General features: G+C 39.6%; 1 long non-coding RNA gene across 1 annotated transcript; it reads left to right on the forward strand.

Annotated features, from left to right (window-relative positions):
* The first annotated feature begins 9,030 nt into the window (after positions 1-9,030).
* LOC146616564 (uncharacterized) lies at positions 9,031-10,320 on the forward strand. The gene is made up of 2 exons (XR_014906967.1): positions 9,031-9,301; positions 10,078-10,320. It is a non-coding gene; the product is annotated as an uncharacterized LOC146616564 (long non-coding RNA).
* The last annotated feature ends 4,115 nt before the right edge of the window (positions 10,321-14,435 follow it).

The following is a 14,435-nucleotide window of genomic DNA, read 5'->3' on the forward strand; positions in this document are numbered from 1 at the left end:
TAAACGTAATTGGAATAAACGTGGATCATTCTGAAAAATTGAGAATATCTAAGGCTTCTTGCTGCCTTTTCCAATTAAAAGCAATTAGAGTGCAAACCGAACTGAACACCCAGCCCCTCATCATCTTCTTCTTCATCCCTTCATCATTTTTCTGTTTTTATAGCTGCTGAGCATGAGAAACCCAGACACAGTGGATTTACCATATATAAAACTAAGAGAGGTGGATGCCTCCTGGAGCTGCTCAGCCCCTCTGTGGTGTGTTGGGTGAGTGTGTTGCAAACATCTTACTGAAAAAAAACATGTTCTTTGTGTAAAAACATTGATTTCAAAGGTTCATGTGAGGAGGAGTTCCTTGCTGCTGCTGGGAATGTCTGAGTGACTCAAGCTGTAAATACATGGATATGAAAAAGGGAGGCACTAAATATAAACATGACATTTGGAGAGTGAAACCTTTTTCCATTGCGTACTGAAATGTGGCAACAACCTTTCAAGTAGCAAAGGAAAAAGTCAAAGACCGCCTTATTTTCCATTGAAAATGAGGATGCAGAACATGTTGTGAAATGTTTGCTTTACACTGTTACTATGTGCCGTCTCTGTCTTTCTCTTTTATCTCTTACGTGAAGTGTTGTGCACATCACTTGACAGACAACCAGGTGACAGGAAACATAAGGCTGGACATTACATTAGCTACATTACAGGCTACATTAGCCATCTTTGCTGCCCTTTTAGCTCCCTCTCGTAAACCTAGTGCAGCAAATGTGTCCACAGTGTGAGATTCTTCTGTAATTGTCCAAAGTATTAGTACGGCTTGAACTAAACTTAAGCCAACCTAACAAAATAAGTATAAAATCAAACTGTGTTTTTCTGAAAATATCTTGAGCACGCATTCAGGTCAACTCTGAGAGAGGGGCTGGAGTACATCTTCTTGTACTTGTGTCGTGTTTTCTGTAAATAGATCTAGCTGCTGAGGTTTTTAGAAGTACTGTTTTAGTGCTTTGAGCCATCTTTAGTGCAATTTCCATCTACATAATGATGTTACTTCAGCAGATTTCCTGCTTAAAATGCTGTCTCTGTATGATCCTCAAAAAACAAACTGTCCTAGTTGCCTTATATCACCTTTTACTTGTAGTTTACTGTGATCTTAAAAGGACCGTACAAGACTTTGTAGCTGTGGTTTGCATTTTGTATTGTCATCACACAATCTGATTTTTCACTTTTTGGGCACATTCCAGTGTGCGCTGCCCTGGCTCCGGTGCTCTCCTCCACCACCAGCTTCCTCTCCCGCCCCGGCCGCTACTGAAATAGGGAAGGCATGATTAGAAAATGCTCAACAGCTGTGCAAAACCAGCAAACCAACATTTTGAACTCACTGGTCCACTCCTCCCCTGCAGTCGAGCCACCAACCACACCCTGATGCATTTACTCTTCATTTCATTTTAATAATTAAAAAAGAAGTACAGAGTTTGGTTCTTCCTATAAGTAGACAAAACATCTGTAGATGAGGTTGAGGAGGAAGAAAAAGTAGGGGAGAGAGATTGTTTATTAACAGGTTCTATACAGGTTCTATCAAGTGAGGAGGGTTTCAGGATCCCAGCAAACTAAAAACGTGACAAAAAGTCCATGCTGAAATCTGGACACCTTAACTTTTATGGTGATTCACACTTAGTTACAATTAAAAATGCTTGCAGGTAACCTGCACACTAGTCTCCTCTGCCTTTTGAAATGTAAGGATGTGTGGTGGAGGACAAAGATAAGACTGGCCATGGTAACTACTCTTTTATTTCTGCAGGTGAAAAGTGCATGAATAAACAAAATACAAGATGTGCTCAAACACAGGACAGACTAATACGTTTTGGGAAGAAAAACACAATGGATGGCAAAATGCAGGAAGTAAAAGAAGAAGAGAAGACAGAAGAAACAATTCTAAAACAGGAAGCGACCCAAAGATAACAGAACTACACTGAGAAACTGAGTAATGCTAAACAAGTTGACAGGATGGCAAAAAGCAGAAATGAATAGAATAGAATACATAGCACACTTCGAGCTATAGGAGCTTCCTTTGACAGAAACCACGGATCTTTCCTTGTGTTGGATTAAAAAGTGTTCATCCAGACAAATGTGAGACAACAGGCTAGAAACTATGGTGCGACGTGCCCATAGACATCTGACACTTTTGTACCGGTATACAATTTTTTTTAGAGAAACTAAGCAGCAACATCTCTTTGCACTCAGACTGTACCTTCAGGGATACAGTAGTTTTTCATTCAGAAGTCATTTAAAATTTACAGGTTTTTTTTAATGGTTTTTACTCATTTTCTGTCACATACATCCTGTTAAAGTGGTGGGTGTTCACTGAGCATGAGAAAAGGATCAAACCAGGAGGGCAGTATGTACAAGTTTTTATATTCTCTTGGCTCTGTATGATGACACAGATGGGGCATACTGTTATATAGTTGTCTCAGCACACAGTTCAGGCTGAAAACCCAGCAGTTGAAAGCTTCTGTGTATGAGAGGCAACCAATCAGAAGAATGATTTCTTAAGGGGGGAGGAACTAAAAAAAAAACGTTGGGTACACACTGAGGGGTGGTACAAGGACCCTGTATAAGATAAATGAGGATTATTCTGAATTCTGAATTATACAAAGCTACTCTTGCAGAGAGCAGAGGATGTCCTGCGTAATCTAAATGAGCCTACAGTTATTACACCACCACCAGAGAACTTTAAAATAAACAATTTTTCCTCATTGCTTACTCGGATAAGGCCAAATGTTTGTTTTTGGTTTTTAACAATTTGACTCAGTAACATGAAGCACAGCCACCATGACACGGACGTCCCGTGATGTTTTATCCTTTATTCACAGTCACAGTCAACGAGTTCGACTGCTTTCTGCAGCAACGCCCTGCCTCACCTAATACAGCACATAGCTGACGTCATTAAAACCATTCCTGTTATTCCATTATGTGCATGTTTTTTTTCAGGCTGCAGTCCAGTAGCTGGTGTGGTCATGACGAATGTTTTGTTTTATTAATGTGTTTTAATAACTGGGCACATAATGTACAATTGAAAGCCTTGTATTGTGACTCTGTAGCTTAGTGGGTGCTGCTTTTTAAAAAAGAGCGTTCTTGGAAGCAAATGGTGATTCGAAATGTATAAAGAACATAAAAATATATCAGTAAAACATTTATAGAAATAAGATGAGAGATTAAAGTTACTAATATGGTGATTCAGCACATAAAACAGTAAAATGAAAGTTTTAATTCAGGTTACTTCTTTTACCTCTGAGCGCGCTCTCAGTGCAGCTGTTTATTTCTAAGGTGACAGCTGCTCATTAGCGCTCTGAAACTTTAAACTGGATCCATTTAAACTTTAGATTTATTAAACTGTATTTCGGTGTATGCTCTGTGTGCCAGCAGGTGTCTTCCAGGAACAGTGACGCTATTGTCCGAGGATCTGATTGGTCAGCATGTGGTGATTTCTTATCTGTTGATATGTGAAAACTAACCTGAAGCCTGCACCAGGTAGCATGAATTCATCTTACCCAGGTAACTTCAGGTTTAACCTGGGATTTCTGTACTAAAAGGTGAATCACCCTAGTAACATGAGAACCTAATCTGTTCAGTGAGCAGGTTCAATCAGTTCTCCAGAAACAGCATCATCATTCCTGGAAGCTACCTCAGACCTCTATGAGGACAGTAGGAGTGTCAGGTCTTTGTGTTTATTACTGATGAACATCAGTCATAAATAATGATGCAACTGTATTTTTTATTTGTTCTTAGTGTTTTATAAGCATTTATATATGATCCTGAAACAGGACATCTACACTGATTTGCTGAATTATGAATGTAGACTAAGTCCATGTTTGAGTTCTGGTTTGTGAATGTAATCTTTACCCTCAAACCCTTTCAATGCATTTTACTCTTATATTTTTGTGATATTTATATATTTTTTAAATCTCCATTTAATCACCATCATCTGACGACGTCTTTGACTCGAGATGGTGACACTCATTTTCTGTGGAAGAAGAGTCATATGATCATGTGAACATATAGGGGGTCAACTGGGGTATCCCAGCTGACAATATTAGAGTAAGTGAATCTAGATAATGGAAAAATACCGAGGGGATGTTTAACACCGTTCATAGTAGAGCTCTCCATGACAAATGTAAATGAAAGAATTGACAAACAAAAATGGCTAATCATCATAATTTCAACCATAAAATGTTAACAGCTAGACCAGGTCCCTTTATTTATGGATGCAATGCCTTTAAAACAGTTTTGTTTGTGTAGCCATATCAACAAAACAAACAACTCTAAGAAAAAAAACAAAGTTTTCTATGAAGTTCCTTTTCTCTGAACAGATCTGGGTTTTTGTTCCTGGTATCATCACACCTGTTTGGCACGAGAAAAATGCAGGAACAAAGAGCCCTGTTAATCACACTGTTCACTAAGTAACTGAACATCAAATCTAAGCGTATTTTTGTGTTACATTGAACTGTGGGCTCACGTGTGTAATGGGTGTTCAGCATGGGATAGGTTGAGGTGTGGCTTTACATATAAAGAGTGGCAGGTGACAGGCGAGTCAGTGGATCAACTTTCCGGTGAACAGTAAGTTTAACACTGAATCTCTGCTCGTGATAATAAGTATATATGTAATTTGTAATTTTTTTATGTTTGAATATATTGTGTTTTATTTTCTGAACAGATTTTGGTGAACTCAAGGATCTGAATTTTGCAGTTTTGAAATGTTTGGTAAATACACAGCGCTCATCATGTGTGCTTTGCAGATTTGATTTTTCTTTTAGAATTTATATCCTAAAGATTTAATTTATGACTAATTCCAGGGCACGGACATCATGGACATGGCCACCATGGTCACCACGGCCACCACGGCCACCATGGTCACCACGGACATGGTAGTGGCTTTCTTAGTGGACTTCTCAACCTCGCCCTCAGGCATCCCGGAGTTGGTGGTCACCATGGGGGATATAGTGGTGGCTATATGGGATATGGTAATGGATATGGGGGATATGGTAATGGCTATGGGGGATATGGTAATGGCTATGGGGGATATGGTAATGGATATGGGCACCACGGGCTCCATGGACACCATGGACACTATGGGCACCATGGACACCATGGACACCATGGACACCATCATCCTGGATGTTAAGAAGCGTAGGTGCAGACACAGGGGAGGACACGGGCACCTGTTCAGCCACAAGAAGGGGAGGGAATATCATGGGTAAGTCTGAATACTGCAGCAGTAAATATTTTATCCACAACAGGAAGTAGATGTTATTCAGCTGCAAGTGAAGCGTGACATGTTTGTGTAATACATCCTGAAAAAGATCACTGAAATTCTCTGTTATTTATAATATATGTTTGAAAGGTTATCACCATATACAGTGGGGCAAAAAAGTATTTAGTCAGCCACCGATTGTGCAAGTTCCCCCACTTAAAATGATGACAGAGGTCAGTAATTTGCACCAGAGGTACACTTCAACTGTGAGAGACAGAATGTGAAAAAAAATCCATGAATTCACATGGTAGGATTTGTAAAGAATTTATTCGTAAATCAGGGTGGAAAATAAGTATTTGGTCACCTCAAACAAGGAAAATCTCTGGCTCTCACAGACCTGTAACGTCTTCTGTAAGAAGCTTTTCTGTCCCCCACTCGTTACCTGTATGAATGGCACCTGTTTGAACTCATCATCTGTATAAAAGACACCTGTCCACAGCCTCAAACAGTCAGACTCCAAACGCCGCCATGGCCAAGACCAAAGAGCTTTCGAAGGACACCAGGAAAAGTATTGTAGACCTGCACCAGACTGGGAAGAGTGAATCTACAATAGGCAAGCAGCTTGGTGTGAAAAAATCAACTGTGGGAGCAATCATCAGAAAATGGAAGTCATACAAGACCACTGATAATCTCCCTCGATCTGGGGCTCCACGCAAGATCTCATCCCGTGGGGTCAAAATGATCATGAGAACGGTGAGCAAAGATCCCAGAACCATGGGGGTGGAAACATCATGCTATGGGGCTGTTTTTCTGCCAAGGGGACAGGACGACTGATCTGTGTTAAGGACAGAATGAATGGGGCCATGTATCGTGAGATTTTGAGCCAAAACCTCCTTCCATCAGTGAGAACTTTGAAGATGAAACGAGGCCGGGTCTTCCAACATGACAATGATCCAAAACACACCGCCCGGGCAACAAAGGAGTGGCTCCGTAAGAAGCATTTGAAAGTCCTGGAGTGGCCTAGCCAGTCTCCAGACCTCAACCCCATAGAAAATCTGTGGCGGGAGTTGAAAGTCCGCGTTGCTCGGCGACAGCCCCAAAACATCACTGCTCTCGAGAAGATCTGCATGGAGGAATGGGCCAAAATACCAGCTACTGTGTGTGCAAACCTGGTAAAGACCTATAGTAAACGTTTGACCTCTGTTATTGCCAACAAAGGTTATGTTACAAAGTATTGAGTTGTATTTTTGTTATTGACCAAATACTTATTTTCCACCCTGATTTACGAATAAATTCTTTACAAATCCTACCATGTGGATTCATGGATTTTTTTTTTTTTTCACATTCTGTCTCTCACAGTTGAAGTGTACCTCTGGTGCAAATTACTGACCTCTGTCATCATTTTAAGTGGGGGAACTTGCGCAATCGGTGGCTGACTAAATACTTTTTTGCCCCACTGTAGCAGGTCAGCAAATATACACTTTAAGCCAATTTTAAGGATATTTTGAGGTCAAAAGTGAAAAATAAACCCCTCATCCTAACCACTGAGTCAAAATGAGTTTAGAATTTAGAATCAGCATGAGGAATTCACCAAATATTATCTGTCTCTTCTCCAGGACTCCAGCAGCTCCTGCAGCAGTGACTCTGACTAGATGAAGATGTCTGGAGGAACCTGCAAGGACACATTACTATCTTAGCCTTTCCTGTCTCATTTCTTTTAATGTTTACTTAAAAATAACTTTAACAGATGTAAAAATACATTAAACATAAAGAATATGTAAAACAGAATGCTCATTCACATATGAATAAAAACTGGATATCTGGGTTTGTGGAGTATCATTTTGAGCCTTGAGCTTTCCTATGTTTGTTTTTGAATTAGAACATGACAAGAGTGGCTCAACTCTACCTGAGAAACTGGGGAAACTGCATTCTCACGGGGTAGCAACCTGTCAGTCACAAGGCAGCTCTGCCTTAACGCAAAGCCTGCTTCAGTGTCTCTTTGCTCTGGAACATGATTTTCAAAAATAACATTATGTTGTAGAACTAAAACCATCTGGAAATTGTTCACCGAGTTCATAAATCAGAAGCAAGTATATCTGTGAAATTATGCAATTAAATTCTTTTGCACCTCGCTGCCCCCTGCTGGTCATCAAAGAGAATGCAGTTTTTTTTTAGTGTTGGGAAAACAAAATCTAGAGTCTACATTCATCTTTTTGTACACACACTTTGTGTAAACCTATAATCAGCTTCCGCTATATGGTTATCTTGTGTTGAAAAAATAAATATGAAAACTGATTATTCTTTTCTGATCTGTTCAGTTTTTTTGTCTGATGTCCTTTTACAGAGCCAGGACTATTTTGGACATCTCCGTTTGGTACCAGTTAGCTCACCTGCTAAATAATGCCAAACAAAGAGAGCATATAACCCCAATTTTTTTTAGCTTTCTGTCTCCTACAGGATCCAATTTAAACTTTTAGTTTTTGTTCTTAAGTCACTTAACACCCAAGCCCCTTCTTACCTGCCTGAGGTCCTTTCTGTTTATGCTCCAGGAAAAACCATGAGGTCTAGCTCAAAATTAATGCTATCCATCCCACGGACTAATCTCAAATCTCGTGGCGATAGAGCCTTCTCTGTGGCAGGTCCCAGACTTTGGAATAGTCTTCCTCTAAATATTAGACTTGAACAAACACTTGATTAATTTAAATCACTGCTAAAGACATATTTTTATGTCCTGGCTTTTAACACACAGCTTTATGCAGCATCGTCTGTCTGGAAAAGTGCTATATAAATACATTTGACCTTGACCTTGATCAAAAAAATGACAGTTTGAGGCACTTTCACATCAGCAGACCAGCAAATTGTCTCTATGTTTTGAATATAGTCTATGGAACAAGATCGGACATTCCAATTGTAACACAGCACAAACACAAAGGCTGTGATTTGATGATGATGATTCCCTAATTTCCCTCAGGATTAATAAAGTATTCTGATTCTGATGATTTATTAGTAGCTGCACCAGACACAGATCCTATGAAATCCATCATTGTGTTTGCTGGGATTAATTTAACAAATGATGGCATGACATCTTGTGGTGGGAGTTCAGGCTTGCCCCTGATGATGTAAGATGGATTTCATAATAGAGGTGTGGCTTTATAAAACGGCAGGGTCAGCTGAACGCTGTGTCTGTTGATCTGCAGTGCAACACACAGTAAGTCCATTCGTGGATATGTAGGAATAATTACCATGAAATATGTGTTTATGCATCTGGTACTATTTCTAGTTTTATGGACAAAAGTCTGTTTACGAGTGTGAACTTTCCTTCTGATGAGTAGTTTATAGTAATTATACTGTGCTGTGGCTTTCTTATATATTCATTTCATTTGTTCATACATCGTATGATTCTATATTTTAACCAGTTTAAAAACATTTAACTAAACTTTTGTCTTTTTCAAGGTGGATTTTTCTTTTTATCCGTCTTCTCTGAGTTATCATTACAATTAAACTTTTCCCTTACATTAACAGGTAACGGGTGACACCACGTTTTTTGAGTTTCTGGTTTTAGATCAGATCATTTGACATGTTCAGGCATAACAAAGGTAAAGAAATCACTTTTATTTCCTGATTCCTCAGTTGTTTTTGTAAATATTTATTCATTGAATTTTAAGGAGCAAAATGTTATTTTTAAAAGGAGGATGTCAACCTCATCCAGTGCCAGGAGGATGTCCACCAGGCCCTGCCCCACCACCTTCATGTCCACCTCAGCCTGGTCCATTTGGATGCTGTCCAGTGACCTCACCTTGTGGAGAATCTGGAGGTCATGGCCACGTGGTAGGACCCGGCTGCGGATCTACTCATGGACATGGTGATGGGCATGGTCATGGCCACGGTCATGGACACCACGGTCATGGACACCACGGTCATGACCATGGACATCATGGTCACGGGCATGGCCATGGACATCATGGTCACGGGCATGGCCATGGACATCATGGTCACCACCACAAGCATAAACATGGCCACAAGCATGGTCATTGCCACAAGAAAGGAAAAAAGTGTCATGGGGTAAGATATGATTATTTATGCAACAATGTACATTTTGCTATGCTATTAGATCTGCTTTATATTTTCTTTAGTTACTGTAATAAAAAATACTCAACAATATTAGAGGGAGAACCAAAAGACAGTCCAAAGATCACCTATGAGCAGCACTTGATGAGAGTAAGTTTTGTTCTAAGGGGAAGAGACCTCGGGCAGAGTCCCTGTAGCTGCATGTGTCTTCATTTATAATACCAGTGTCAAACCTATGAGTAACTTAATAGGTTTGCTCAAATTCATGATCACACACAGATTTTGACACAAATCTGCGGCTTCCCGGAGCTCCACACAACCTAAGACTTATTGTTTTGGTTTTCATGACTAGTGCTTTAGAGTAAAGGTTATTAAAGCCAGTGTCCCAGCTGTGAACATTTGGGAAGGGAAAGGCTACGAACAGGGTAGAATTCAGGAGTGCAGCACTGCACTACTGAATAGCAGTTCAAACAGAGGTGAGGTATGATGACACTAGCAAGTTTGCGCAATCCTTCCTGAAAACCGATTTTCAGTGAAGCATTTTATCCAAGTGTAACTCACCAAGTATCGACTTTCAACACTGATGTTTTTATAACTTGCTCAGTCTTGTCTGAATTTGTCACAGTTGGTCACACTGAGCCAACAACCTTGATGATCTGATGCCATCACTTTTACAGTAACTCAGAATGGAGGATATAAAACTGAGATTAAATCAGTGTGCTAGATACTTTCAGAGTATTTAAAATATCTTGTGTTTATCCCTCCTGCAGTCCTCCAGCAGCTCCTGCAGCAGTGACTCTGACTAGAAGACTTCTCCATGAAACACATTCCACCTGGAAATCTTCGTGACACATTACAAAAATCATTTTTATGATGTAAAAATCTTGTGTTTACTCAAATATAAACCTGTTTTTGGCCCAAGAAATGCAAACACACTTTTAGATCATGTAAAACACACAGTGAGCCTATAATTGTGACTTTGTATCTATCTCTGTGGTAATAAATTTGAATTTGAGAACAAAGATGTATTTATTTTCTTTATGGCCTCTTTCTCACTTTCATGTGTGTCCTGTTATAGTGGTGGGTACTCATATTAAACATGATCCCTGTGCAGCCCCTGCTGGCCTAATGGTGCATGAGTCTTTGTGTGCTGCATAGGCTTAACTACTGTTTATCTATACTTGAGAAGGTGCAACTAAAATCAGTGTGCAGCTGTGTTAGGAGGACCACTCCTAGATTAGCTTAGGTTATTAGGCTATTTGATTAAGATCTGCTGACTGTGGATGCCATTGAAGCACAGAGAACTCATTGTCATGCTTAAGAAACCAGTTTGAGAGTATAGGGGTTTTGTCATGTGGTGTGTTAACATGGTGGAAGAAGGTGGGCACTCTGTGGTCATAAAGGGATGGCATCAAAGCTCCGGCAGGTTGTGGTGTTTAAATGATGCTCAGCTGGTAGTAGAGCCTCTGGCTCTTTTACAGCAGTCAACGTGCTGACGTGAAGCAGACTTTAAATAAATGTAACAAGCAGAGGGTTGTTCCTAACAGTATCTGAGTTAAATTATGATCATTCAAGTGTTTTTTGTATTATACTAAATCAATCTTAAAAACAGTCAGTCCCCACATTTGTGCCACTTTATATTTGACCTCAGCTGTTCTGCTTCCTCTCTGTGCCTTATCTTTATTTACTCAGGGCAGGTTGGACCTTTGTTCAGTGCTGTTTTTCTCCTAACTGTTACACACCCTGCAGCTCCCAGTACAGCCACTTTAATTCAGTTTTTTATCACAGTTTATGGTTTCTTTTGTGCCATTTAATCTGTGTACTGCATCCTGTGGATGGAAACTTTGTGTCTTAATTCCAATGGGTGGTGCATTTTTTATATCTGATTACAACAAAAAGTGTGTTCAGTGCACAAGTGAGATTAATTTCGCCTTAAGCCTGGAAATATTAATTTCTGTGAGAAAAGAATCATCTTACGTATGAGTTTAGATTTCAGGGAAATGCAGCAGACATGTCTCTCCCAATATTACATGTATTTGTACTTTCTACCCCCAAATGACACGATGAAAGAAGTCAAGGACTACTTCTGAATTGCAACGTGGTGCTTTATTTTCATGATTAAGAAATTTCCATCACAAACCAGTGCAGAATTCAGCAGAAATGTAACGTGTCTCCTTCAATAATAATATGAAACCTGCACCGATGCGCCTGTGTGTTGACTGTGCATAACGTCTGTGCAGATGCTCAGCTTTATAAGCATCAACAGGTGACACCAAGTATTCAAAAGTTTTGCAGGACTGCAAACGATTAAAAAAAAACCTCTAACCACAGGGCAAAATAGATCATGTGGGTCTGTGGGTGTGCACTCTTATAAAATCTAGTTTGCTGACTGTATATTAATGATTGTACACACACACCCATGTAGGTCATAAAACAGAAAATAGTCTGATAGGAGTTCAGACTCAGCCCCTGCTTCAGGTTCAGCTGCACATAAAAAGCAGCAGCAGGTGACGTCTGCATCTGCAGATCTGGTCTCAGCACTCGGTATGTTCACCTGTGATGCACCTGTGATACACCTGTGATACTCTTGTCTTTGTGTTCATTAAAGATTTTAATTTAAAATCTGTGTTTTTATTCTTCAGGACCTGCAGTTTCTCCTGGTAACGCAGCAAAATGTACGGACACAACCAAGGTAAACACGACTCTTTTAGATCGCCCCCTCAATCATCACCTTGAACTTACAGCTGATTCCTCATTTCTCCTTTTTTTTAGGCCCACCTGGTTACCCGAACTATCCTCCGCAGGGGGGTTGCCCTCCGCAGGGGGGTTACCCTCCACAGGGGGGTTACCCTCCACAGGGTTATCCTCCAGGGACTGTCCCACCAACCTGTCCTCCTCAGCACCATGGGCCACATGGAGGACACGGACATGGGCACGGACCTGGTTCTGGTTGTTGTCAAGGCCAAGGATCCTGCCAAGGGCACGGGCACGGACATGGACATGGACATGGACACAAGGACAAGAAAAAGGACAAGAAAAAGGACAAACATAAGCACAAGCACGGTCACAAGCATGGCCACTGTCACAAGAAAGGAAAGGACAGCCACGGGGTAAGACTGATTGCACCGAACCACAAATTCAAAGTGTGACATATAACATAAGAAATTTGTACAACACAACCAAATTGTGGACTTGCAACTCACAGGAAAACACAGAAATGTATTTTTCATAGTGCTTTTGCAAAACTTGCAATACCTGCATGACAGCCTTTTTTAAATGCTAGATAAACTTTGACAAACTGAGCTTCTCGTGAGTTTTGATGAATAACACGACTCATGTTCTCTGTTGTAGTCTTCCAGCAGCTCCTGCAGCAGCGACTCCGACTAGATGGAAAAAACCCGGAAACCTTCATGCTCCTGTCTCATCATTTTGAGCTTTGACACAGTTTTGCTTAAAAAAAAAAAATCAGTCCAGCTTTTGTCAGAAAATAATAATAATCTAAACTTTGATAGATACCAAATGAATCATCTGTCAAGTTACTTTAGATCATTGTGAGCTTTAACAAGCATTATTTTTATCCAGTGTTTGTCAGCAAAGAAATAAAAGTGATTTCAGTGCATGGTCAGTTTTTTTTTAAAAATTAATCTCACCCTGTCTTGTTTTTATACAATATCCCATATCCCTTTGTTTTTTTTTATTGGTTTTGTTTGACCATATAACCAAACTTTATTTACCCAGGTGACTGAACTGATTTGATCAGCCACACCTTGCTCACAGCGGTGTTCCACACCCTGAAACTTCCACTGTTGTGACTCTTATCTCATGATAGCTAGCCGTTTACATGGAAAAGTTCAGACCTGCTGCCTCTTGTTTTTGCATGTAGAAATGTTACTGAAAGGTGCACACTCACTCTGTGGTGAAGATAAATTCATTCTTTATTTAAGCAGAAAAACTGCTTAATGTAAATATAATTTGAAGTTTAACACAAAAAATATTAGCAGAAAAAAAACTAAATTGATTCCACTTCAATGTGCTTATTTTTTTTCTTGTTGCAAAGATAACTGTGTGTACAGTACACCTAGGGGTACTTTGATATTTAAATCATATTTTTAAAGTTGTTCATATAGTTGGTTTGCAACAATATGTCTTTAAAGGAGCCTCAGTAGATAAAACTCAAGCCAATACTAGGAATACTTTATCTCTATCCTCAAAGTTCAATATGTTTCCCACGACAGCGTTGCTCTGAGTGCTCACAGGTTAATAATTAAGGATTTATTATGTCTGGAAAATATACTCAGACTTGTGGGTTTTACTGTGCTTTCTTATGAATAAGGGGCTGACCAATTTTAGCTTTTGTTTATTTTATTTTATTAAATTCACTTGTGTATTGTTGATGGGTTATAATGCGGAAATGTTGGTTTAAACAAACAAATAATGAGTATTTATTTGGTGTTAAGCAAAAAAATCTATGAAGCAGGAATGCACAGACTCAAAACAGGGAAACCAACAGTGATCTGGTGAAGAGCAACAGGTAGGCCAGACTACATGGACACAGGGAGTGAAATACACAGTAAACAACTGATAACAACAGGAGGGAGGAGGGAAAAGGAATCTAGATGCCAAAAAACACCAAATGTTTGGCATAAAACAGCAAATAACCAAACAGCAACTGACACTAAAGAGTTAGAGACAGGAAAGCTCAACATAACTAGAGTGGTAATAAAATCAAAACCAGAGCCAGAAACAAAACCCTGGAACTACGACACATGATATCAGACATGAAAAAATTCACTTAGCTTGTTTAAAGCACACAAAAGCAGACAAAGAGGCAGATTATTGGGTTCCAGCAAAGGAGAGGCAGGTATTACTCACAAAAAATACTTACTTACTTGTGCAAACCCAGCACTTTTGGACAAAGTGACTTTATTAATAAAGAGACCTCATTGATGCGTACGGAAGCGTAGTACGGAAGCGTAGAGCTGCCACCCAGGCAAAAGAAAAATACAAGTGTATCACGTTATAACGTGAAAGGTTTATTGTTCTAACAAGATACTTTTCCTGTTTGTACAATATACTTTTCATGTTTGAACAACATAATATCACGTTATTACAATATACATAATTATCA

The sequence above is a fragment of the Diplotaxodon limnothrissa genome, linkage group LG16, assembly GCF_057381915.1.
Source record: "Diplotaxodon limnothrissa isolate DT_005_m linkage group LG16, D_limnothrissa_male_GT1.1, whole genome shotgun sequence".
NCBI lineage: Eukaryota > Metazoa > Chordata > Actinopteri > Cichliformes > Cichlidae > Diplotaxodon > Diplotaxodon limnothrissa.